Here is a 24,578-nt window from a genome sequence, read left to right on the forward strand (position 1 = left end):
GTTGAGCGCTGCCTCTCTACCAACAGCAATCAAACAGCCAGAAAGCTTTTTGCAGACATTCATTTAAATTTCAAAAAGCTGGAACATTTTAATTGTTCTCAAAAGAATAAGGGTCTCTTATGAGTAGAAAACAAATCTGAAAGCATTCATTGGAGACTGAAGCAGGACAATGCCACTTGCAGAGCTCAAACTGCTGTGAAAGTTTCATTCAAGGTAGAAAAAAGTGAAGTCAGTCAAATAAGGAACTGACTATGGCAAGACCATCATGTAGCCAAAATATCAGTAACTTGACCCCTGTAATGGGGTTCTGGGTAAGGATAAAGGCAAGACAGTCTGCAGGGAAGGTAGTGCACAAGTCCCAGAGGAAAGAGCACAACAGCACGTCTATGGGGGTGGCGCCATGGACAGCTCCTACGGCACTTTCCTTCCAAGCATGAATCACTGTCTTGCCCAGCCCTTCTCCAGCAAATCTAAGCCATGGAGAATTCATTCTGAACTGCTGTCCACAATAAGGGCCCAACTCCCCCAACCAGGCATCTTCAGTTAGGAAGTTCAGTGGCCACAAAATTCAGTCCCAGAGGTATAGGCACAGGTGCCTCTTAACCCCTTTGTCACTGTCAGCTGTCTCCAGGGCTACATTCCTGGCTAGAGCCATGCTATTATAGAAGATATAGAAAATTGAAGTAATCTCAATTGTGAGCAGTAGATAAAAGAGAACCAGAAGGAAAAATATGTCAAATTGTTTTTGTCTTTTAAAATAAGGTTTCTAAGGCAAAGGAGTTCTCTCTTCTCCTTACAATTAGGACTTTTTTTAATATCAAGCAGCAGGTCTGCAATCTCTGGGAGAAAGAAGGATATTAGGAAACCCAACTCTTCTCTGAGAGGTATTAGGCTCTGTTAATATCCTCTGTTCTAATAGGCTGAAATCCCAAATCCTAGACGCTTTGTCTAATCTAGCACAAGAGCCAACTGTGACGTTTAGTACCCTGCTGTGCCTGTCCTATGCCCTAAACTCTGTGTACCACAGTTAGTTCTTTTTAGTGCCCATAGGTTACCATGCTACAAGCTTTGTACACACCATTGCCTCTGTGGAATATGTCCCCCAGACTCCTGTCCACTTTTCTCAGGTTGGGAGTCACTTTCCCAGCAAGGCTATCTTGGTGGGCGCACCTTCTATGTGTTCTATATCTGAATATTATAAGATTCCACTTATGCAGTAGAGGATGTAATTGCTGTTTTGAAGAATAGTCTGCCCCCATCAGACTATAACCTTCTTGAAAGTAAGAATGATATCTTTTTCAGTGCTCTCTTTCAAGTACTTTCCATTGTACCTGGCAAATAGATGTTCACGTTTATTGAAGAAATCAACATTTGTGATCACCAAATGTAGTCTTCTATTTTGATATGATCAGAATTTTACTATTTTTCTTACCCAGACTACAGGAAAAAAACCAGTAATGAATTTAACCTACAGTTAGAGGCTAAGTGGAACATCTAGGGTGTAACGCTAGTATATTTTTTGCTATGTTGGTTATATGCTATCATAATCAGGATTCCTCCAACTATAGAATATTCTACTGCTGAGAAAAGTCTTATCCCAAATTCACTTCTTTTTATCATTTGACCTCCATTGTGTTCTCACAATGATCAGTGGAACTATTATATACTGTAAGTAAAGCCAATAAAGCCCTAAATAATTTCCACATATAAAAGACCTATCATAACACAATGACTTTGGAAAAGTGATATTTTGTGAACCTCAGGGGCTTTCTTAATTTAAAAAATTTCTTTCATTGTATATTTATTGTAACACAAATTATTGTCCTTGGTTGCAGAACAATTTTTCTTGAAGCACAGAATAAATATTTCTACAAGATCTTCTGTGATGTATTGTCTTCCCTCATTCATCCAAGGATTTATTTCAAACTTTACCACTTTGAAGAATAGGTAGTACTTTTGAGAAACTTGTGATACACACAACATAAATCCCTATATCATTTGTTGTTTGCCTCCTCAACATGGACACCATCCTCTATATAATGACCTAACTCTCTGGAATTTGTTAACAAATCAGTTATTAATGAAAATGAAATGGCAGGTTGTAGATTGCTCATCTGTAATGGGGGGGTTTCCATGACAACTGAGGATACCTAAAGAGCCACAATTGGGATTAGAGAGAAGAGGACACCTATCCAGTAGCTGTTTCTGTTGTTGTTTTATTTTTGTTTTTGTTTTTATTAAATAGCCCTAATGGGAGATAGCTGTAGTAATTGAGGGCTTACTTTAGAATTATCATTACCATGAACACGTGTCCAAAATGAAATAGAACTTAAGGGATAATGAGTTTAACATAATAATCATGCGTCCTTGATACTGAAGTTTGTGCATAAATCAAATGACTTTTCTCTTCTGAAATTCTTTACAAAAAAGACATCAGTTTCAGAATGAATTTGGTGTCTGTAAATGAACTCTTTCACTTATAAAAATAATCAGCTGCTGTAATATTTACAGTCTCATTAAGCAGCAGCACATAGTCTTGTCTGACTCTCCCTATATTTTTGGTACTTTGGAGATGTGAGGGAGAAAAAGTCATATTTCTTCCTCAGTCATCACAAGGGTTGTGGCCAGCACTCCTATTATAAAAGATAGCTGAATAATAGAAAAGCATAATATAGTCATTCAAGTAAAGTTTTACATAATAAGGGAGTTTAAGAATGAAGCCTCAAAGGTGCAGGGAAAATTGTGTGTTTATATTTAAGTTGAATGAATTATAATTAGTAATAGTATGGTGAATATGATTTAAGGTTAATAAATGGGGGACAGAAAGATTTGTGTTCCTATGCTCCTTGGCTTCTAGGAATGAGGGACGATATTTGTCACATGAGGGTCTCTTAACATCCTTAGGTGGAAATAGATCAGAGAAGTTGATAATAAAATACCTCTATGTCCAGTCCTATATGAAAAGTGGGGGAAGATCATGGTAATTTCTTGCTTCACAGTTGTCTCCATCTCTGATTTCTTCAAAGTGCAAATGCAGTTATATCACCCTGCAATCCATGATGCAGCAGATAAGGACAAACCATTTAACACAGAGTGTTGGTGTTTTTGTGCTTTGTTGATCAACCTCTCAATTAGTGGTATCCCAGATACTTTTTCCCAGTATCTATCCACCTCTGAAAACCACAGAGGTGGTGTTATGATATAGTGGCTAACATTGTAGTCAGTTTCCTCATCAAAAAACAATGGCAAACAACAATGCATGTTACATTAAATAATACATGAAGTTATCGTGATGAAAATAAATTGATGCACACAATCTTTTAGAACAGTGCCTGGCATGCTTAGTTCATGTCAGGTGTTTATTTATTTTTTCAGTACTCAAGAATATATTTTGTGATACAGAAATGGAATTATGCAATCAGTACCATTTGAAATTAGTTGTACCTATACAATTACAAAAAGTGACACATATTTTAACAAAATGTTTATAAGTTCATCATATTCAGTAGGCACAGAATTTGTACAAATTCACCATAGGCTTTTATTTTCTTGGTGCTGGGCATAGAACCTAGGGCCTCAGGCATGCTAGGTAAGTGCTCTACCACTGAGCTACATTCCCAGCCCTCACCATAAGCTTTTGAATGTCCTCATACCCACCTTCACAATTAGAATTTACAAAAGATCAAAGTTCAGCGGGTTTTCTTTCTTTCCTTATTCAAGTTTGTTAAGCAAATATATTGGGGAAAAAAGGAAAAATGAACATTTCTCATAGCAGAAAGACCACAAAATTGACTGTAGTTCCTTAGCCCAGGGTCACTTCCTGTTGCAGCATGGACCTTCGGCAGGCACTTTGGGCCAGATTCCAACTTCCTTTTGATCTCAAAGGATGCCTCACAAGGATGTTATGTCCCAGCAGCCAGCCCATTCAGATTAGAGACTGTGTGTCCTTTTGTTGTTGCTTTGTTTTTTTTGGTGGCTATTTATTAATACAATGGGATTACTTCATTGTGAATATATACATCATTGTTTGTTACAGTGCTGTGGAATGAACTTCTGCTTCAAATAGAAAGGTTTCTCCTGTCTACTGAACTCATTTTCCCTGCTTTCAGATCAGCCTGTCTATAGAAAACCATTTTCACCAGCTGGTGCTGGGGTGTGGCTCATTGGCTGAGCTGGCCCAGCATGCACAAGGCCCTGGGTTCCATCCCCAGCACTGAAAACAGTGAGAGAAAGTTGCAAGTTCCCAACTCCTGCTGGCAAGGATTTTGATTTTGTCAATTTGCATTAACAAAGGCTCTGCTGCTCCCCACCCACTGCACAGCAACAGAAACCTGATGAGCCAACAGTAAAGCTTGAATGTCAGGTGCTGTGGATCTGGGGGAGAACTGGAAATGACCAAAGTGGGACCAAATACCCTGTCCTGAGTGACCTGGGATCAAATAAACTCCACCACACTCTTTTCTTCACTAGACTAAAAAACACAAGACATCAGAACTTCATAAAAGTATAAGTCCAGAGGTCCTTTAAGATCACCTGCTGATTTTAATAAATATTTCCAAACAATTTAGAGTTCTAGTGTTTCTTTGATATCAGGAGTTACACAGACATAATCTGTAATTAATTTTCACTGAAGGTCTATTCATTTTTAAAAAATGCTATCGGTAAATGATTGTGTGTTAAATGTACCCCCAAACCCCCATGTTTAAATATTTAAAAAGTATGCCAAAAATTCTAGCAAATGGCTTAATATACCTTTAAACACTGATTATTTTTTAATTTTCTGGACATTTTAAGCTGGGCTGTGAATTTTACAGTATTTATAATTCTGCAGTTGATTCTAGTCAGAAGTTCTCTGACAAAAGAGAAGATAAAAGAAGGCCTGGTGTCAGCTGCCCCATAAATTATAAATTATAAAGGCTGGGGCCGGGAATTTAGCTCAGTGGTGCAGCGCCTGCTTCACAAGTGCAAGGTCCTGAATTCGATTCCCAGTACCAAAAAATAAAAAACAAAAAACAAAGTCTGTAGACAGGGCTGTGCATCAATTTTTCAATTCACTATTTCTCATCACTTAGGTTGCAGAAGCAGAAGTCAAACCTGCCAAATTCTCCACATTTTTTAAAGGTACCTTTCACTTGTTAATTATTCTAATGGCAGTATCAAAAATAATTTTATTTGGAATGCATTTCATGGTTTTATTTCTTGTTCTCTCAGCACACAGTGATTTGTGGAAGGGAATTGGCAGTCAGGCGGATAATGCTCAAGGTCACCCTACAAGGGTGATGGTCAGATGTTCCAGCACTGAGATTACCACACCAGGAAAATGCTCAAGTAGGGGCTGTGTTTCACCCTTCCCAGAAATGAGACACCTTGAGCTGGGTCTGAGCAGCAGCCATACAGAGGAGCTGAAGAACCAAAGGCTCCCCTGAGCTCACTCTGCAAAAGGAGACGCCTTTCAGCTAGTGAGGCAGGAGAGGAAGTCAGTGAGTTAGTTCCAATCTGGCTGATAGCCAACAAGCAGGCTCAGAGTGTGCAGGCTCCCCCCTCTCTGTGGGGAGAGGCGTGCAGGGACCCATCTGGAGGGCAGCAACCTCCCAATGCCAAGCTCACAGAGCCAAGAGTGTGTAAACCACTGGTTCCATGCAGCTGGAACACAAGGTACACAAGGAACCATGAACCCTCGACACACCCAGGAGGCAGCTGCCAAAAAAAGGAGGCAGAGGCAGGAGCAGGTAGGAGACAAAGGTACAAGCGACATAAAGACAGGAACAGAAAAGGCACAAGCTAGGCTGACAGCAACAAGGAAGAGTTATTAGAAGTTACCCATGCACGACCAGGAATGTGCCAAGAAGCAGTCACAGTGGAGGCTAATCTGGGGTCCCTGGGCTCTGGGCTCAGCCTGGCCATAGCTGTGGCTTTGGATAGATGTGGAGACCAACTTGGGCCTCAGTTTCCCTGACTGCACAGCAGGGTAACAACCCCTGCTCCCTCATAAGTCTAGGCTTCCAAGGTTGGCTCTTCTAAACGGAAGAGCCTTGTGGGGCCAAGGAAAGTGAGGGACAGAAAAGTACTGTGAATGTGGCCAGGCATCTGGCTATGATGTGACCACCTGCAGACCAGTGTCCTCAGTGTTCCCTGTTCGGCCTGAGGTCAAATGCTGGCACTGTTCAGAGGTCACTGGGCAGGGGCAGCCACTTCCTGCTGGCTCACACCAGGGATCTGTCTTCCTACTCACTCTCCCCGGCCCCACTCCAGGAGAGAACAGAAAATACAATCAGTTTGAAAGCAAATATTTAAAAATAATGAGAAAAAAGTACAGGAAGAAATGGCGAGATTTTTCACCTCCTTTTGGCTCTTGTCCAAAAGGAAGGAGCAGTGTTTTCTGCAGCTTTGTTCTCATTTGACCTAGCATCAGAAGGTCACAAATAAAGATATGGGTGGGCAGGACACAGGGCAAGAAAGAGTTTCTGTGCTGAAGTCCAGAAAACACATTCCACAGTCATGCATGTTTCAGAACTGCAGCAGACCCTAGGTTCAGATTAGGAAAGAACATGAATCACCAGAAGGTATTATTTCTACTGCACCCCTTGGCCAGGCTCCTCCCACTTGGGTTGTCCACGCTGGGTGGGGTAGTGGTGGCCATCTCCATGCTGAGGGACAAATATGCAAAGTCCATGTTGACCCCCAAATTCTGTGTCCCTCACTGTTGCACGCCTGTGATCTCTGATGGAGTTGCCTGCTTCCGCTTGTGAGCCACTGGCTCCTGAGGCTCAACTGCTGGTGTTTAGCAAGGTTTTATTTATGAGAATTTGGTGAGACACCATCTCAAGAGAAAAGTTGTGGGAGGAAGATTCTGCTCCATAAGACAAGGAACCCACCTCTCCTAAGGTGTTAGAGACACTCGGTTTGGGAATCTATGGTTGCTTGAAAGGCAACCCTCAAATGTTTGAGTTGCAGGTGACACACTAGTGTGAGATAAAAGGCACATGTCTGTAAGACAGAGTTTGAGAGGATATTTACAAAGCTGACCACCAGCTTCCAGCCATGGTGCCTTCAGAGGTTTGCAAAACTGGCAGTGAATTATTCAAGACACACAGTGAAAGACTTCTTCACAGCGCCCCTTGGAAACGGAATGAAGAAAAGGCGGTACCAGGTCAAGGCCAAAGGCTGTAAAATGCAGAGGATGACTGCAAGTGCCCCCGCCCCCCCTCCACCAAAAGGCAGAACACAAGGTAAGTGCAAAGCGCAACAGCTCCAAGATGGTGGCAATCAGATCCGTGGCCTCAAACATGCGCTTTAGCTGCCTCATGGAGCCCATGAGGAAAACGGTTCTCCCAATTGATGCGATGTTACCCAAGGCGTAAAACACTGTGAAGAGGGAGAGTCCCTTGCTGGGCACTCATAGCAGAAAAGTTCCCAACAGTGAGCAGAGAATTCCTATCGCAAAACACTGACGAATCCTTTTATCCTGGTACCCCAGCTTCATGATGATGCCTGAACCACCTCGGACAGCCCGCTCCGGTCCTCGGTGTCCTGCCGGTTCAGCACCCTCTTCAGCTCGTCCATCCCGAGCCCAGCCAGGCCCTCCCCGCAGCCTGTTGCGCTCTGGGTGCTCCGCCCACCCCTGCGCGCCCCACCCACTCAGCTGTTTATTTATTAACATGGACTTCAAATATTCTGTCTCAGAAAGTTCCTGTCTTCCCCTAGGAGGGCTAAAATGTGCAGTTTATTCATTTTGATACCTTGGTTTTTTTTGTTGTTGTTGTTTGTTTTAGTACCGAGGATCGAACTCTAGACCTTGCTCTTGCGAGGCAGGCGTGGCCCCACTGAGCTAAATCCCCGGCCCTCATTTTGATACTTCTGTGGTGTGGCCTTGCCCTTTTCCCTGGCACTAAGCGGGATGAAATTGACTTCCTTGCACATTAACCATACACATCTTCTTCCAAGGTGCCAACTGGGACATAAACTCAAGCAAGTCAGCCACCTTAGCATTCTGAGTCTCTACTTGAGAACAGCTCATCAAATTATTTCCTTCTTGAGGAGGAGAGACTATCTCCCCAAATATTCCACCCTTCCTTCTGTTTCAATCAGTGGGACATAATCCCCCAAAAGCAGGGGTTATGCCCTCATCATTTGACCCAGCATTCAGAGGTATTCATTACAAAGTAATACACAGTGAAAGGATCAGCAAATAAAAATACCACGAGAGTTTCCATTTCCCCAGGTTTCTTCGTTCAGTCCCCACATTTTTAAGTGTCTGTTCTTCAGGGCACATCTCAAGGCGCTGTGTGACAATGGCTTTTTCCTTTGTAGACTGACCCACTAAACCTACAAGACCTTATAAACTACAGGCTACACATATGTGGTGTAAACATATTTCAATTCAAATGCACACCTTTGGCTTCTGTGGCTCCTTCCTACAGAAGCTTTCCCACTCCACATTTTGGCCTGTGTTCACTCCTCTGATCTCCAGCTGAAGGAATCCGTGGCAGATCGAATTCAAGTCACTTCCTGTGCAGTTTCTTTTTCTTCTCTAAATGTGAAGAAAGGGCTAGGTACAAGGTTTGGGGTGGGGGTGGGGGTGGGGGAGAAAAAATGGACTTCATTTTTAAGTAACTAAAAAGAAATGTACAAACTAGAATTTTAAGATTAGTTCAAAATAGTTTTCTTTGTTACCAAGTGTGTAATCATCAGGAAGAAATTATGCATTTAAATATATTCAAAAGAGTCTATAAATGGGCAGCTTTACTCCTAATGTACCTCTGCAAAGAAATAGTACATATAGGCTAAGAATATAGTGCTTAAGGTAAACAGTAAGTATCCAGTATTTACTTGATGCTTAGTTAATATCATATGAATAAATAAAAAAATTAATGTAATATTACATATTACATGGTATTAAATGTATACATATATAATGTAATATATGTATATTCATTTTTTGAAGATAGGAAATATGGAAAAGAGGGGAGGAATGCTCCTTAGAATTGTATGTATATTTTAGATCAAAAATATAAATTTGTCTATATATGATTCATTGTATTTCAAAAGGATCCTAAACAACTCAATATCGAAAGTATAAGCTGTTTGGAAAATAAAAAGTTAGCTCATTCCTAAAGGCAGACAAGGATACAAAGGTCAATGAAAGAACATTCAGAGTACTCTCTGAGGCTAACTACATGCTGGCCATAAAGTCATCCTAAAAAAATGTAAAGGATTGAAACTAGAAATGAAAAAAAAAGGAAGTATAAAGCTGGGTGTGGTGGTGCTCGCCTGTAATCTCAGCACTTGGAAGGCTACATAGTGAGTATAAGGCCAGCCTGAACTACATAACAAGACTCTGTCTCAAAAAAACCCTCAAACACTCTTTGTGTTATAGACTACCAGAAGAACTGGGAAACAGATAGCACCCAGAGGTTTGGAGGCAGCAAACAGCTTTATTTACCCCAGTGGACCTGACCGGGATCTTTCCCCAAAGAAGTCAGGACCACATTATCTATTATACCTTTTAGTTCTTATTTACGCTTTTACTTTTTCACACCGGGGAAACTATTCGGTATTTACATGTGTGTCTTATTTATTTCACTTAAGATCATGGTCTCTTTGTGCATCCACTTAGCTATAAATATCTCTAGTTTCTCATTCTTTAAGGGTGAGTAGTACTTCATTTTACAAAAAACTCCACATCTTCTTTATCCAGTCTCCAGTTCATGGGCACCTGGGCTGTCTCCAAGTTTTAGCTAAAAGGTATAATAGATAATGTGAAATAGGAAGAAAAGGTCTAAATGGGATAGAGAAAGTGGGAGGCGTAGGGGAAAAGAAAGAAGGGAAAAGAAGAAATATGAGAAAAGAAAAAAATGGAAACAAAGTCTTCGTAAATAGGGAAGGGTTGAGGGGGTGAAGGGAGGGCTAGGAATGGGGAAAAATAAGAACCAAGATGCATCATGTAAAGGTACAAGAGCCCAATGATGAATGTAACTGTATTGTATACCTAAAATCTAGCAATAAAATTAATGAAAAAAAAAAAAGAAGTCAGGACCAGAATATTGGCAGGCCTGCAGTTTTTTTTTTTTTTCCTTTATACATCCTTTTATTGGTACATTTTAGGTATACAGTACAATGACATTGATCATTAGAAATCTGCACCTTTACATAATCTCTCTTGGTTCTTATATTTTCCCCCTTCCCCTGCCCTCCCTTCAACCCCTCCACCCCTCCCTATCTACAATGACTTTGTTTGCTTTTTTCATTTTCTCATATTAATTCCATTCCCTTCTTTCCTTTCCCCTACCCTCCCACTTCCCCTTCCCCTTTGCCCCTTTTCTTCCTATTGCACATTATCTATTATATCTTTTAGTCCTTATTTACACTTTTAATTTCTCACACTAGAGAAACTATTCAATATTTACACATGTGTCCTATTTATTTCACTTGAGTATTGCCTCAATGTGCATCCATTTAGTAATAAATGTCTCCAATTTCTCATTTTTTATGGCTGAGTAGTACTCCATTTTATTTAAAAAACCCACATTTTCTTGATCCAATCTCCAGTTGATGGGTATTCGGACCGTTTCCAAGTTTTAACTATCACAAACTGTGCTGCTATGAACATGGGTGCACATATATCACTGAGGTATTATTCTTTTACTTCTTTGGGGATGATACCCAGCAGGGGAATAGCTGGGTCAAATGGGACTTCCAGTCCTAGTTCTTTGAGGTATCTCCATACTGATTTCCACAGTGCTTGCACCAGTCTACACTCCCACCAGCAGTGGAGCAGGGTTCCTCTTTCCCCACAGCCCTGCCAGCATTTGTTATTGGTTGATTTTTTTGGAGGTAAGGTGGAATCTCAGCGTTGTTTTCATTTGCATCTCTCGAATGACCAGTGATGTTGAACATTTCTTCATATGTTTATTTGCCGTTTTTACTTGTTTGTCTGAGAAATATCTGTTCATTTCAGATGCCCATTTTGAGATTGGGTCTTTAAATTTGGGAGGTCTGATTTTTTAAAGTTCTTTATAGATTCAAGATAGTAGACCTTTGTCTGTGGGACTGCTGGTGAAAATTTTTTCCCAGCCAATTCAGCATTTCTGTTTTACTATTTAGATCTTTAATCCATTTCGATTTTAGTTGAGTGCATGGTGAGAGATATAGGTCTAGTTTTAGTCGCTGGCAAGTTGAAACCCAATTTCCTCAGCACCATTTTTTAAAGAGGCTATCTTTCTTCCAGTGAGGGTGTTTCGTTCCTTTGTCAAAGATGAGGTCAGGGCCACAGTTTTACAGGGTTGCAAGCAGGAGGTATAGAAGCAAAAAAAGAGTATCTGGCAGTGTTTAGTTGGTTAGATACTTTTTGCATCTTTGAGGATTAATTGCATTGGAGTATATAGATAGTGAAAATGGCTACACTCCCAAGTATATCTCTGTGCTTTTGTTATTCTAAGTCTCTTCTGTTTCCAAATGAATTTTAGGATTACTTTCTCTAATATCTCTGGGAGATATGCTAGTGACATTTTGATTGGGATTATATTTAATCTGTATAAGAACTTTAGGAGAATAGCCATTTTTACTATACTGGTTCTTGTATATCTTGTCTAATTGCTCTGGCTAATATTTCCAGTACTATATTGAATAAGAGTGGTGGTGGTGGACATTCTTGTCTCTGTCCTGATTTAAGAGTGAAAGCTTTCAGTTTTTGACCATTGAGTAAATAGTTGGCTGTTGATATTTCGTAGATGACTTTTATTGGATTGAGATAAAGACCATCTATTCCAATTTTCTGCTGAGGTTTTTAAAATCACGAATGGGTGTTGAACTCTGTCAAATTCTTTTTTTGCATCTATTGAGATGATAATTTGTTTCTTTTCTTGGTTCTGTTAATATAGTGTATTACTTTTATTGATTTGTGTATGTTGAACAATTCCTGCATCCCTGGGATGACTCCTACTTGGGCATGGTGTGTGATCCTCTTGATGATTTGCTGCATACTGTTTGCTAGTATCTTATGGAGGATTTTTGTATCTATGTCCATCAGGGCCATTAGCCTGTAGTTCTCTTTTTTGCTTAGGTCCTTTTCTGATTTTGGTATAGGGTATACTTTTTTTTAAGAGTAGGAGAATTTATTGGAGAATAGGAACAAGGAACAGGTATGGTGAATAAGAATAGCTCCTGAGAGATAGGAGAGGTCCTTGATGGGTTGCTCAGTATCAGGATAATACTTGCTTCCAGGAAAAACTTTAGGAGTATTGTTTCCTTTTCAATTTCATTAGTTTGAGGAATAGTGGGATTAGATCTTCTCTAACTTTTTTGTAGGATTCAGCAGTTAATCCATCAGGACCTGGGCTTTTCTTTGTTGGTAAAATTTTAATTACATGTTCAATTTCATTGACTGATATTGGGTATTTAGAATTTTTATATCTTCTTGATTCAGCTTTGGTAGTTCATATATATCTAAGAATTTTTTCATTTCTTCTGTGTTTTCCAACTTATTTGAATACAGGTTCTCAAAGTAGATATTAAGGAACTGGATTTCTACAGGATCTGTTGTGTCTTCACCCTTTTCATTCTTAATTGCATGGATTTCAGTCTTTTTTCTTCTTTTTCTGGATAAGCTTGGTAGGTTTGTAATTACATCTTCAATTTCATTCCCTGATATTCAGTTATTTAGAATCTTCCTATCTATTTCTTCTGCATTTTCCATCTTATTAGAATAAGTTCTTGAAGTAGGCATTGATGATCTTCTGGATTTCTGCAGGATTTGTTGTGATTTCACCCTTTTCATTCCAAATTTCATGGATTTGAGTCTTTTCTTTCCTTTTAAAAAATAAGGTTGGCAAAGGGTTTGTCAATTTTATTTAATCTTTCAAAGAATCAACTCTTCGATTCATTGATTCTTTTTATTGTTTTCCTAGGCTCCATTGCATTAATTTCTGCTCCAATCTTTATAATTCCCTCCCTTATATGAGCTTTAGGCTTGGCTTGGTCTTTTTTTTAGAAGCATGATGCTCAATATCAAGTTATTTATTTGATCTCATTCTCTTTTTCTGATGTGGGAATTTAGCATTATAAATTTCCCTCACAAGACTGCTTTCATTGCATTCCGTAAGTTCCTGTATGTTGTATTAACATTATAATTTACTTATAGGAACTGTCTGATTTTTTAAATTTAATTTCATGTGTGACTCATTGCTTGCTCAGAAGGGTGTTAATTTCCATATGTTTATAAAATTTTTGTGTTTTCTTTTGTCATTTATTTCCAATTTCATTGCTCTATGGCTTTATAATATGCATGAGATAATTTCAATTCCTTTGCATTTACTTAGCATTTTATGACCTAATATATGGTCCATTTTGGAGAACATCCCATATGGAGGTGAGGAGAATGTGTACTCTGATATTGTGGGGTAGAACACTCTGTAGAAATCTACTAAGCCTATTTGTTAAAAAAATTGGTTCAGTTCTGATATTTCTTTGTTGATTATTTTGTCTAGTTGATCTATTTGTGACAGTGGGATTTTTTTTTTTAAGAGTAGGAAAATTTATTCAGAGAAAGAAAGCTTCTGCTTAAGAGAGACAGAAAGGGGACCAGAAAGTGGGTTGCCTGCCCACCCCACTTTTCAAAGATGTTTTATAGGGCAAAGGCATGTGGTGAGGTGGGTACAAAGTGTGACAAAACTGTAAGATCCAATGGAAATTTATAAGGTGGGCACAAGGTGGGACAAAACCATGACTAACCAATAAGATTACAAGTACAGTCACCCAGGTCATATTGATTAAATGGGGATCAAATGGGAAGACAAGTCACATACAAGGAATTTTCCATTTAGAATATCAATCACTGCTATCTATCTCTAGGGGAAGTAGTACTTCTTTTCCTTTTTATAATGCTAACCAGTGAATGTGCCTCAATTGTTCTCCATGTTGGTTCCTTGGTGTGTTGGCTCCTGGAGGGCTGGCACCTTAAGGGAGACCCTGTGTACCTGTCAACAAGATATCTAATTAACTTACCTATCTATAATGTTCCCCCCTCTGAAGAAGTACCCCTAACTTCTGTGAGGCGGCAAAGGGCCAAGACTGTTCTGGCTACTTGCAGCTGAAGAGGGTCGTAGTTGTGATCAGCAGTTAGAGTTACTCTACAGAGTTTATCTAAAGCCCTCAATAGGTACCAGGCATTGTCATTTTGGTAGCCACATAGCTTTGAGTCTGGAGGAGACAAAGCCAAAGAAACAGTTAATACCTGGACCAAATTATACGGTCAGCAGGATTGCTATGAATATAGCCAACAAGGGTCACCACCAGGAGGAACTAGTAATAGTAAGGCACAAACTGAGACTTCCACCCCACAAAAGGATACCCTGAACTGATAGCACAGGAAGTAACAAAGCAGATGAATGAGGCTCTAGAAAAATTCAAAACAAAAATAATTTCCCAGTTAACTACAGAGATGGTGAGCAGAGTGAAAGACATGATTAGATGCTCTAGAACAGAAACAAATAAAAAAATAGATAAGCTCAGAAACATGCTAGAACCCTTGAATGCCCAACATAAGAAAGAAAAGGAAACCATGATCACCCAACATAAGAGAGAAGTGGAATCCATGAAATAGATTCAAACAGATATTCAGGAGATTAAAAACTCCACTGAAAGCATGCAGAGCAGATTAAGGGAATCTGAAGATAGATTATCAGCTATAGAAGGCAGGATTGTGGTTAAGGACCATGAAAACAGAGATCTCTTTGAAATAGTAAGGGCCCATGAGAAATTAATCCAGCAGCTGCTAGATGATGCAAAGAAGAATAACATAAGACTGATAGGAGTCCATGAAAAAACAGGAGAAAGTACAATTGACATAAAAAACTGTTCACAAAGGTAATAGTAGAAAACTGCCCAGACAGAGTTAGAAAATTGGACATACAGATAAGTGAGGCATATAGAACTCCAACTAGCCATGATTTAAAAAATCTACGCATAGACATATAACAGTCAAGATCCCAGAAACCCAACAGAAGAACAAATCTTACAGGCAGTTAGAGAAAAGAAACAAATCACTTACAAAGGAAAGCCCGTCAGAATCATGGCAGACTTCTCAATAGAAACTCTCAAATCAAGGACACCCTGGAGTGGAGTATTTCAAGCCCTAAAAGAAAATAACTTCCAACCTAGACTCTTCTATCCTGCAAAATTATCTTTCAAAATCAATGGGGAAATTAGATATTTCCAAGACAAAGAACACCTGAGAAATTTCATGAACACCAAACCAGCTCTCCAAACAATTCTAAACAATATCCTAGAAAAAGATAATAAAGGTCACAACTCCATGAGGCCAAACAGAGGGAAGCCACCAGGCAAGGTAAGACACTAAAGGGCAAGGGGGAAAAATAAGAAATAAAAGAGCCAACAACAGTAAAACATCATGACAAGGATGAGTCAATATCTATCAATTATAACTTTCAATGGTAATGGCCTCAATTCACCAATCAAAAGAAATGGACTTACAGAATGGATTAAGAAGCAAAATCCAGTAATATGCTGTATACAAGAAACACACCTAACTCAAAAAGAAATTCATAGTCTGAAAGTAAAAGGATGGAAAACAGTTCTCCACATGACAGGAACCCAGAAAAAAGCAGGGGTAGCAATCTTATTTGCAGAAAAAGTAGATTTTAAACCAAAACTAATTAAGAGAGAAAAAGATGTTCTACATCCTTGTGAAGGGAACAATCCAAGAGGAAGTGATGACAATCCTAAATATATATGCACCAAATACAAATGCCCCCAACTATACGAAACAAATATCAATGGACATGAAAAATCAAATAAGCACTAATACAATTGTAGTGGGGGACCTCAATACCCCACTATCACAAATAGACAGATCATCTAGACAAAAATTAACAATGAAATTCTAGAACAGAACCAAGCTATTGAACAAATGGACTTAATAGATATTTACAGAGTGTTCCACCCCACAAAATCAGAATACACATTCTTTTCAGCTGCACACGGGTCATTCAACAAAACAGATCACATGCTAGCTCATAGGGCAAATCTAAGTAAATGTAAAAGAATTGAAATTACCCCCTGTATATTATCAGAGCATAGTGCAATAATATTGGAGGTCAATAACAAAAGAAACTGCAAAATTCCCACAAAAACATGGAAATTGAATAACACCCTCCTGAACAACCAATGGGTCACAGAGGAAATTAAAGAAGAAATTAGACAGTTTCTACAGGTAAATGACATCACCAGTACAACATACAGGAACCTGTGGGACACAATGAAAGCTGTTCTATGTGGGAAATTAATAGCAGTGAATGCCCTTATTAGGAAAACAGAGAGAACTCAGATAAATAACCTAATGCAGAACCTCAAGCTCCTAGAAAAAGAAGAGCATAACAAACCCAAAGCTTGTACAAGCAAGGAAATTATAAAGATCCGAGCAGAAATCAATGCAATGGAGACTAAGAGAACGATTCAAAAAATTCATGAATCAAAGAGTTGGTTTTTCAAAAGAACAAGTAAAATCGATAAATCTTTAGCCAACCTTATCAAAAAAAGGAAAGAAAAGGCTCAAAACTATGGAATTAGGAAAGAAAAAGGTGAAGTCACCACAGACCCAGGAGAAATCCAGAGGATTATCAATACCTACTTCGAGAACCTCTACTCTAATAAAATGGAAAACACAGAAGAAATGGACAGATTCCTAGATGCATAGGAATTGCCAAAGTTAAATGAAGAAGATATAGAAATTCTAAACACCCTAATTACAGTGAATTGAAGTGAAATTGAAAATGTAATACAAAATTTACCAACAAAGAAAAGCCCAGGTCTTAATGGTTTCACTGCTAAATTCTACAAGACATTTAAAGAAGAACTATCACCATTACTCTTTAAACTCATCAAGGACATTGAAAGGGAAGCAATAGTTCCAAATTCATTCCTGGAAGCAAGTGTTACTTTGATTCCAAAACCTGGGAAAGACCCAACCCAAGAAGAGGACTACAGGCCAATTTCCCTAATGAACATAGATGCAAAAATCCTCAACAAGATACTGCTAAACAGAATACAGAGGATTGTCAAGAAGATCATACACCCTGACCAAGTCGGATTTATTCCAGGGATGCAAGGATGGGTCAACATTCATAAATCAATAAATGTAATACACTATATTAACAGAGTCAAGGACAAAAACCAGATAATCATCTCAATAGGTGCAGAAAAGGCATTTGACAAAATCCAGCACACATTTATGATAAAAACACTACAGAAAATTGGAATAGGTCTTTATCTCAACCTGATTAAGGCTATCTATGAAAAACTAACAGCCAACATCATACTAAATGGTCAAAAACTGAAAACTTTCACGCTAAAATCAGGAACAAGACAAGGATACCCACTATCACCACTCCTGTTCAATATTTTTCTGGAAACATTAGCCATAACAATTAGAAAAGAGAAAGAAATAAAAGGAATAAAGATAGGAAAGGAAGAAGTTAAACTGTCATTATTTGCTGATGATATGATACTTTACATAGAAGACCCAAAAAACTCAGCCAAAAGACTTCTAGACCTAATTGACAGATTCAGTAGAGTAGCTAGATATAAGGTCAACACTCAAAAAACAATAGCCTTCTTATACACAAGTAGCAGACTCACTGAGAGAGAAATTAAGAAAACAATTCCTTTTACAATAACATCCAAAAAAAATGAAATATTTAGGAATCAACCTCACAAAGGAAGCAAAAGACCTCTATACTGAAAACTACTGCACTCTGAAAAAGGAGATCGAGGAGCATATAAGAAATTGGAAAGACACCCCTATTCCTAGGTAGGAAGAGCCAATGTAGTGAAAATGGCCATATTTTCAAAATTATTATATAGAGTTAATGCAATGCCAATTGAAATTCCAACAATATACCTCACAGAACTAGAGAAAACAATCCAAAAATTCATTTGCAGCCAGAAGAGACCTAGAATAGCAAAAACAATTCTAGGCAACAAAGACATAGCTGGGGGTATCACAATCCCCAACTTGAAACTATACCACAAAACTACTGTGATGAAAACAGCATGGTACTGGCAAAGAAACAGACCTGAAGACCAGTGGAATAGATTAGAAGACGCAGAAACAACTCCAGACACACTCAGCCACCTTATCTTTGACAAAGGAGCCAAGCACCCTCACTGGAGGAAAGATAGCCTCTTTAATAAATGGTGCTGGAGAAATTGGGTTTCAACTTGCCAAAGACTAAAGCTAGACCCATATTTCTCACCATACACTAAGCTAAAATCAAAATGGATTAAAGATCTAAATATAAAAACAGAAACGCGAACTGGCTGGAACAGAGGTTAGGTAGAACTCTTGAAGAGATTGGGGTAGGAAAAGACTTTATGAACAAAACCTCAATAGCACAGAAACTAGCACAAAGAATCAACAACTGGGATCTCATCTTATTAAAAAGCTTCTGCATTGCAAGAGAAACCACCAACAGAGCTAAGAGACAACCTACAAAGTGGGAAAAATTTTTTAGCAGTTGTACCTGAGACAAAGGTCTACTATCTAGAATATATAAAGAATTGAAAAAATATCAGACGCCCCAAATTCAAAGGCCCAATTCAAAAATGGGCATCTGAAATGAACAGACATTTCTCAAAGAAGTAAAAGCAGCAAATAAATATATGAAAAAATGTTCAACATCACTTGTCATTTGAGAGATGCAGATGAAAACAACACTGAGATTCCACCTCACCCCAGGAATAATGGCTGCTATCAAGAAATCAACCAATTACAAATGCTGGCGGGGGTGTGGGGAGAAAGGAACCCTTCTCCATTGTTGGTAGGAGTGCAGACTAGTGCAACCACTGTGGAAATCAGTATGGAGATACCTCAAAGAACTAGGGCTAGAGGTCCCATTTGACCCAGCTATTCCCCTGCTGGGTATCTTCCCCAAACAATTAAAAGAATCATACCACAGCGATATATGTGCACCCATGTTTATAGTGGCACAGTTTGTAATAGTTAAAGTTTGGAAACAGCCCAAGTGCCCATCAACTGGAAACTGGATAAAGAAGATATGTTTTTTTTTTTTTTTAAATAAAATTGAGTACTACTCAGCCATAAAGAACGAGAAGCTAGAGTCATTTATAGCTAAATGGATACATATTGAGGCCATACTCCTAAGTGAAATAAATAGGACACACGTGTAAATACTGAATAGTTTCTCCAGTGTGAGTAACTGAAAGTGTAAATGAGGATTAAAATGATTAAAACGAATAATAGATAATTTGAAATAGGAAAAGTTCCAAAGGTGTAAGGGTGGTGGGAGGGGAAGGGGAAAGGAAAGAAGGGAAAGGAAAAATTACCAGAAAAGAAAAAGAATGGAAACTAAATCTATGTAAATAGGGAAGGGTGGAGGGTTTGAAGGGCACACAGGTAATGAGGAAAAAAAATAAGAACCAAGATACATCATGTACATGTACATATACAAGCACCCAATGATAAATGTAACGTATTGTATATCTAAAATGTACCAATAAAAGAATTAAAATAACCAAATAGAATAAAAAATGATATACAAAGACCTACTTGTGTTTATTCAAGAAACGAAGGGGTCATCAATATCTAGAAATATTATCAGCAGAATAGATCACATCAAAAAGCAGATCAGAAAACCACTATGATCATATCTGTGAGATATTAAAAAGTATTTGATACAATTCATCCGTCAAAAACATTCAGTGAGAGAAAAATGAAGGAAACCGCTTATATATGTTACTACATATTTCAAAAAATAATTGTCAATAACTAAAATGTAATATCATAGAATGTTTTTCAATCAGAAAAAATAATGTATCATTATTATTCAAATTGTTTTTGGGATTCTATTAAATCTCATAGTTGTTACAATTATTGAAACAATTGTTATACAAGCTTGAAAAACAAAGCATCCTCAGGGTAGGATTCCTCTATGGGCCACCTCCTTTTATGGAGTGGGTCAGGGTGTATTCCATAATGTCCCATGACATTTGGTAAAGAAGAGACTTTGTTGCAAAATTCAAAGGGCAGAGTCTGTAAGGGGCACTGTACATTTAGTTCTCCACTGTTTCATCCTAGAGTGCCAGGAGAGGGCTGGGACAGCTCTTGGATGTGTCACTTGCTTCATTTCAGTAGAAGTACTAGCACTCTGTGAACCTGTCTTTTTAAGGGTTGAACAGGAAGAAGTAGCTTTACAGGTGGAAGAATGCACAGACTGTGATTGTCTGTCCTTGGAGTGATAAATATTCCCAGTCCTTCCTGTAAAGTCAGCTGCCTGGTACCTAGAGATCTTGGGGAAAGTATGGGCCTTGGTACCTGAGGGACATTGGAGTGAGCTCAGCCAGAGGGAGGAAAACCCTCAGAATTGAATCTGACTACAATAACTTTTTTTTAAATGATAGCAAAGTTTTATTAAAGGTAGGCAAGGAAACAGGCTCTGCAGGGCATATTTGGGCCAATTAAAAGTAGTAAAAGAAGTACACCTTACAGTGTGAGGGTGGGCTACCATGCAAGAGACAACACAGAGGCTTAGTGCAGTAACTCTTGCCAGGAGAAGGAGGAATCCTCGATTTAGTATCAGGGTCCATTTTGGATATTTCTACTTATAGAATAATGGAAAAAAATGAAATATTTCTTTTGGTTGGATATAAGATTTTAAATAAAGGTCCAGAAACCTTGACTTAAATAAGATTATATAGATGAATTAATAGTTTTCCATATGTTAACAATTACAAGGTAAACATAAAAATGTGAAATATTTAATTCTGAATAACAAAATTATGAAATATTTAAGATTTAATAGTAATGTGTTAATAAAATGTTTGTATAAGGAATCTATAGTATCCATGTGAAAAATAATTATAAATTTATTGAAGGAATAAAAAAATTTGATCAAGTACAAAAAGATATTACGGTCTTGGATGAAAATATAACATGAGACTATAAATCAAATTTTCTAAAACTTATGCATTTAAAAAATTAAGTTCTAATTAGAATAACATTTAATTAGATTTTAAACTCCCTATAGAAGATAAGTATTAGAGAATAAACCAGAAAAAATGCTACATACTGTCATTTGCCTTATATCCCAGGTAGGATAAAAATAATAAAGCCCAGATACATGGAAATTCAATATGTGACCAAGACTACCTCAATTCAATCACAAAATATTTCTTTAATAAGTAAGGGTAGCAAAATAGAAATTTATTGGGAAAAATATAATATTTCACTCTTACTTCATCAATAAAAATTAAATTTAAATGAAAACAAAACTTTTAAAAACCACTTACATAGAAAAATATAATTTAGATAGCTAGTTGTGGACCCTCTTCTAAAAAGAGCCATTCTAAAAGAAAGCCATCACATAAACAATGTAAATAAACAAATGATGGTTTAGAAAAATTTGCAAATCATGTTCTGTCTTTTCTTCAAAACAGAACAACCCAGTTGAGGGAAAAAGCAGATATGAACAAAATCATCGTGTATAATATAATTCTCTCTGTGTGTGTTCACATACATGCATTTATAGAGAGATGCATGAAATATGTTCACCAAATGTTAGTAATGGCTCTTTTAAATTGATGACTTATACTGTTTAAACTTTTATGTTAATCAAAATTTTTATCATAACCTTAAAATTATATATCCAGCAAAAAGATTTTGTCATTTTTGAGAAAAAAAAATCTATGTTTTCCTTGGAAGATAATCATGGGCATTAGATCACCAAGACTTCTGTCAGATATTCTGATATTTGCATCAAACTGTCTCTGGCTAAAAGAAAATAATAACCTGTCACCTCTGAAAACATTTCTGGTTAAATCCTGTCATCTACATTGAATTGATTTTTAGACAGACGCCCCTGGACAAGAAGCCTGATGAAGCTGGTAATGCCTTATTCTTAGGGGTTTCACATTCACATTTGTATCTTTTATTCTTGCCTTGCTGATGGCAACAACATCTACTCCCTGGCCAATGTTCATGGGTTTCCTGGGGCATCTAGCTTGCAAACACATGCACCATAGGACAAAGGGACAAGTTGCAGGAATGGCATCAAAGGCATTCTGTCATTTACTTCTTGGGTGTTGAAAGGCCCCAGCTGCCTTCCAGAAACCAATAACATCTGAGAAAGAAACTGGTTTATTGTGTACTTTTCTGCTTTATGTAAAATATGACATCAATTCCATCATACTGCCAATTTTTGATTATTACTATGAGGAAAGACTTTGTTCAGGAGGCATTTCCTTTCCTGGATATAAGTTGATGTCACTATCTAAGGTATGCACTGAAATTTCCATCAGCAGGTCTTGAGGGGATGCTCACTGAGCTTCTAGAGGTCACATGAATGTCAGCAAGGATCAGGTAGGGAACCCTCAATGGTCACAGGACAATCATGGCTAGAGGGAACTTGAGGATTCTCCAGCTTCTTTTTTAAAACAGATATGTGCATGGCAGGGCATGGTCGTGCATGCCTATAATCCCAGCACTCAAGAGGCTGAGGCAGGAGGATGGTCATGAGTTCGAGGCCAGCCTGGACTACATAGTGTGATCTTGTCTCAAAAAGTTATGTGCCAACAACTTGGGTTTTTCAAATAAAATCTTTGGAATCACATACTTTTAAAATTTCTCATTCTTCCCTCATGTACTATGGGAATGCGTCTTAAAATTCAATTTTAAGGGGGTGTTGTTTATCTGACATGCTTGAGGAACTAGAAGCTTTATTGTTAGTGTTAGTCTGTGTTCCCAAAGCTCTCAAAAATGTTTAAAACTGAGACTAAGGAGATTATTAAGCTAGAAAAAATTTAAAGATGACTAAAAACAATAGAAATTGATGCAAACTATACTGTAAAGTCAGCTAACACAGGAAAAATTGTAGGTGTCTGCACATACATGAGTATATGTGTATATGACAGTGGGATAGACTCATTTCTTAGAAAATACATGGCATACAGTAGGTACTTAAAAGAGGCTTGAAATGTCCAGGGGCTTTGATGCTAATTTCCAAATTTCCTCACCTATGAAACTCCTGAAAACCATCTAAGTCCATGGCTGGTGCATTTCCTTCATCATTTCACCTCCATGCTGTATTAATTCTTTTGTCCAGAGAAATTATTCTCCTCAATAATATCCCCCTTGTATCAAGGCATAGAAGAATGTTAGTTGATCTACAACTGGTTTCCAAGTAGAGTGGGTCCTTGTCCAGGCACTGTGGTGGCACACCTGACCCCAGGAGGTGTATCAGCCCCAGGGAGGTGTCTACTCTGCCTTTTCCATGACGTGGCTTGGTAGCTACTGAGACACTTTTTACTGAATATTCTCCAGGTACCAATATGAAACACACTATTTGGCCATTGGTGCTTGGAATTTTGTGCCTAAGCATTTTTAGAGACTCATAGCATTAAAAAGGAATTTACATTGCATACTAGTCATTGTACTTCATCATACCTGATTGTATTTTTTTGCCCGGCTACTCAGCTACGAACTGATTTGTTTTTGTTCCGTCTATCCCGGTCCATTGCTCTGTCCATGAAGAGGTGCAGTAAATCTTAGCTGTCAGATGTCTTCTGCTAAAGTTTTTCTTTAAAATCCTTTTCTTGATTAATGGGATATCTCATTAAGGAGCTTATTTATATTTATTCTTCATTAGTTAAAACATTGGATTCTGAGTGTTGAAATCAAAGACTGTCACTTAGGATTTTAATTTTTCTATATTGATGATCATTTTGAAAAAGATCTTTGGTTTTAAGAAAAACAGGGTTCATAGGTGGAAGACACTTTAAGAAGTGAAAACTACAAATGTATAAGTTTATATCACTATTTCTGTTTTGGAAAGAACTTAGAAGATTATACACATTTTTATTATCATCAAACCATACTGGCCTAGTAGAAATAGCTGTGGTGTAAAATGCAAACATACTAAGGATGATTTCTCATTTTCTGATTACCAACTCAGTTATGAAAATTGGTAATGAAGAGGAATATTATCACTAGTCTTCTGAGCCCCTTATAGCACAGTACTATCTCTATCATTTGAGAACAAGTTTGGCAAAAACAGTAGATGCCTGTATTTGGGATATAGATGTGCACCATCTTGTGAAGCATTCCATTTTCCTTAGATTTGTAAGGAAACACATGGATTGACTTAGTTTTCTTTTGTTCTTTTTAAAACCTAAAATTTCAATAAATAGCAAAGAAGTAATTAGATAAACCTTTATTGCCTCTTTATTACCAAGATACACTTTATGCTTAAAGTATATAATTGTCTTGTGAGAAATAAATCCATAGCCACTGATCCTGTTTCAGGCAAATGTTTTGAAAGAAAATGGAGAAAATTTATTTACTGAGAGGAGTCAGACAAAAAGATTATTGCTTCTGTAAGAGTGACTCATTCTAAAAGATTCCTTGAGATTTTAGTCCTTCAGACTCTGAAATTGACTGTATGTTTAGTTTCCCATGGAGGAGACTAATCTTGAACTCCAGGCTTTGGGAACTTGTTTCCAAGCTGGGTAATGATAATCAACAATCTGAAAGGGGTCAGAATATGACAACT

The 24,578-nt window shown here is 37.9% G+C and overlaps 1 pseudogene; it reads right to left on the bottom strand.

Moving 5' to 3' along the window:
• Positions 1 to 7,077: 7,077 nt before the first annotated feature.
• On the bottom strand, positions 7,078 to 7,563 carry LOC101724387 (vesicle transport protein SFT2B pseudogene; annotated as a pseudogene).
• Positions 7,564 to 24,578: the final 17,015 nt, after the last annotated feature.

This window comes from Heterocephalus glaber, unplaced genomic scaffold, assembly GCF_053883595.1.
Source record: "Heterocephalus glaber isolate CG9 unplaced genomic scaffold, H.glaber_assembly_v1.0 deba00000331, whole genome shotgun sequence".
In the NCBI taxonomy this organism is placed as follows: domain Eukaryota; kingdom Metazoa; phylum Chordata; class Mammalia; order Rodentia; family Bathyergidae; genus Heterocephalus; species Heterocephalus glaber.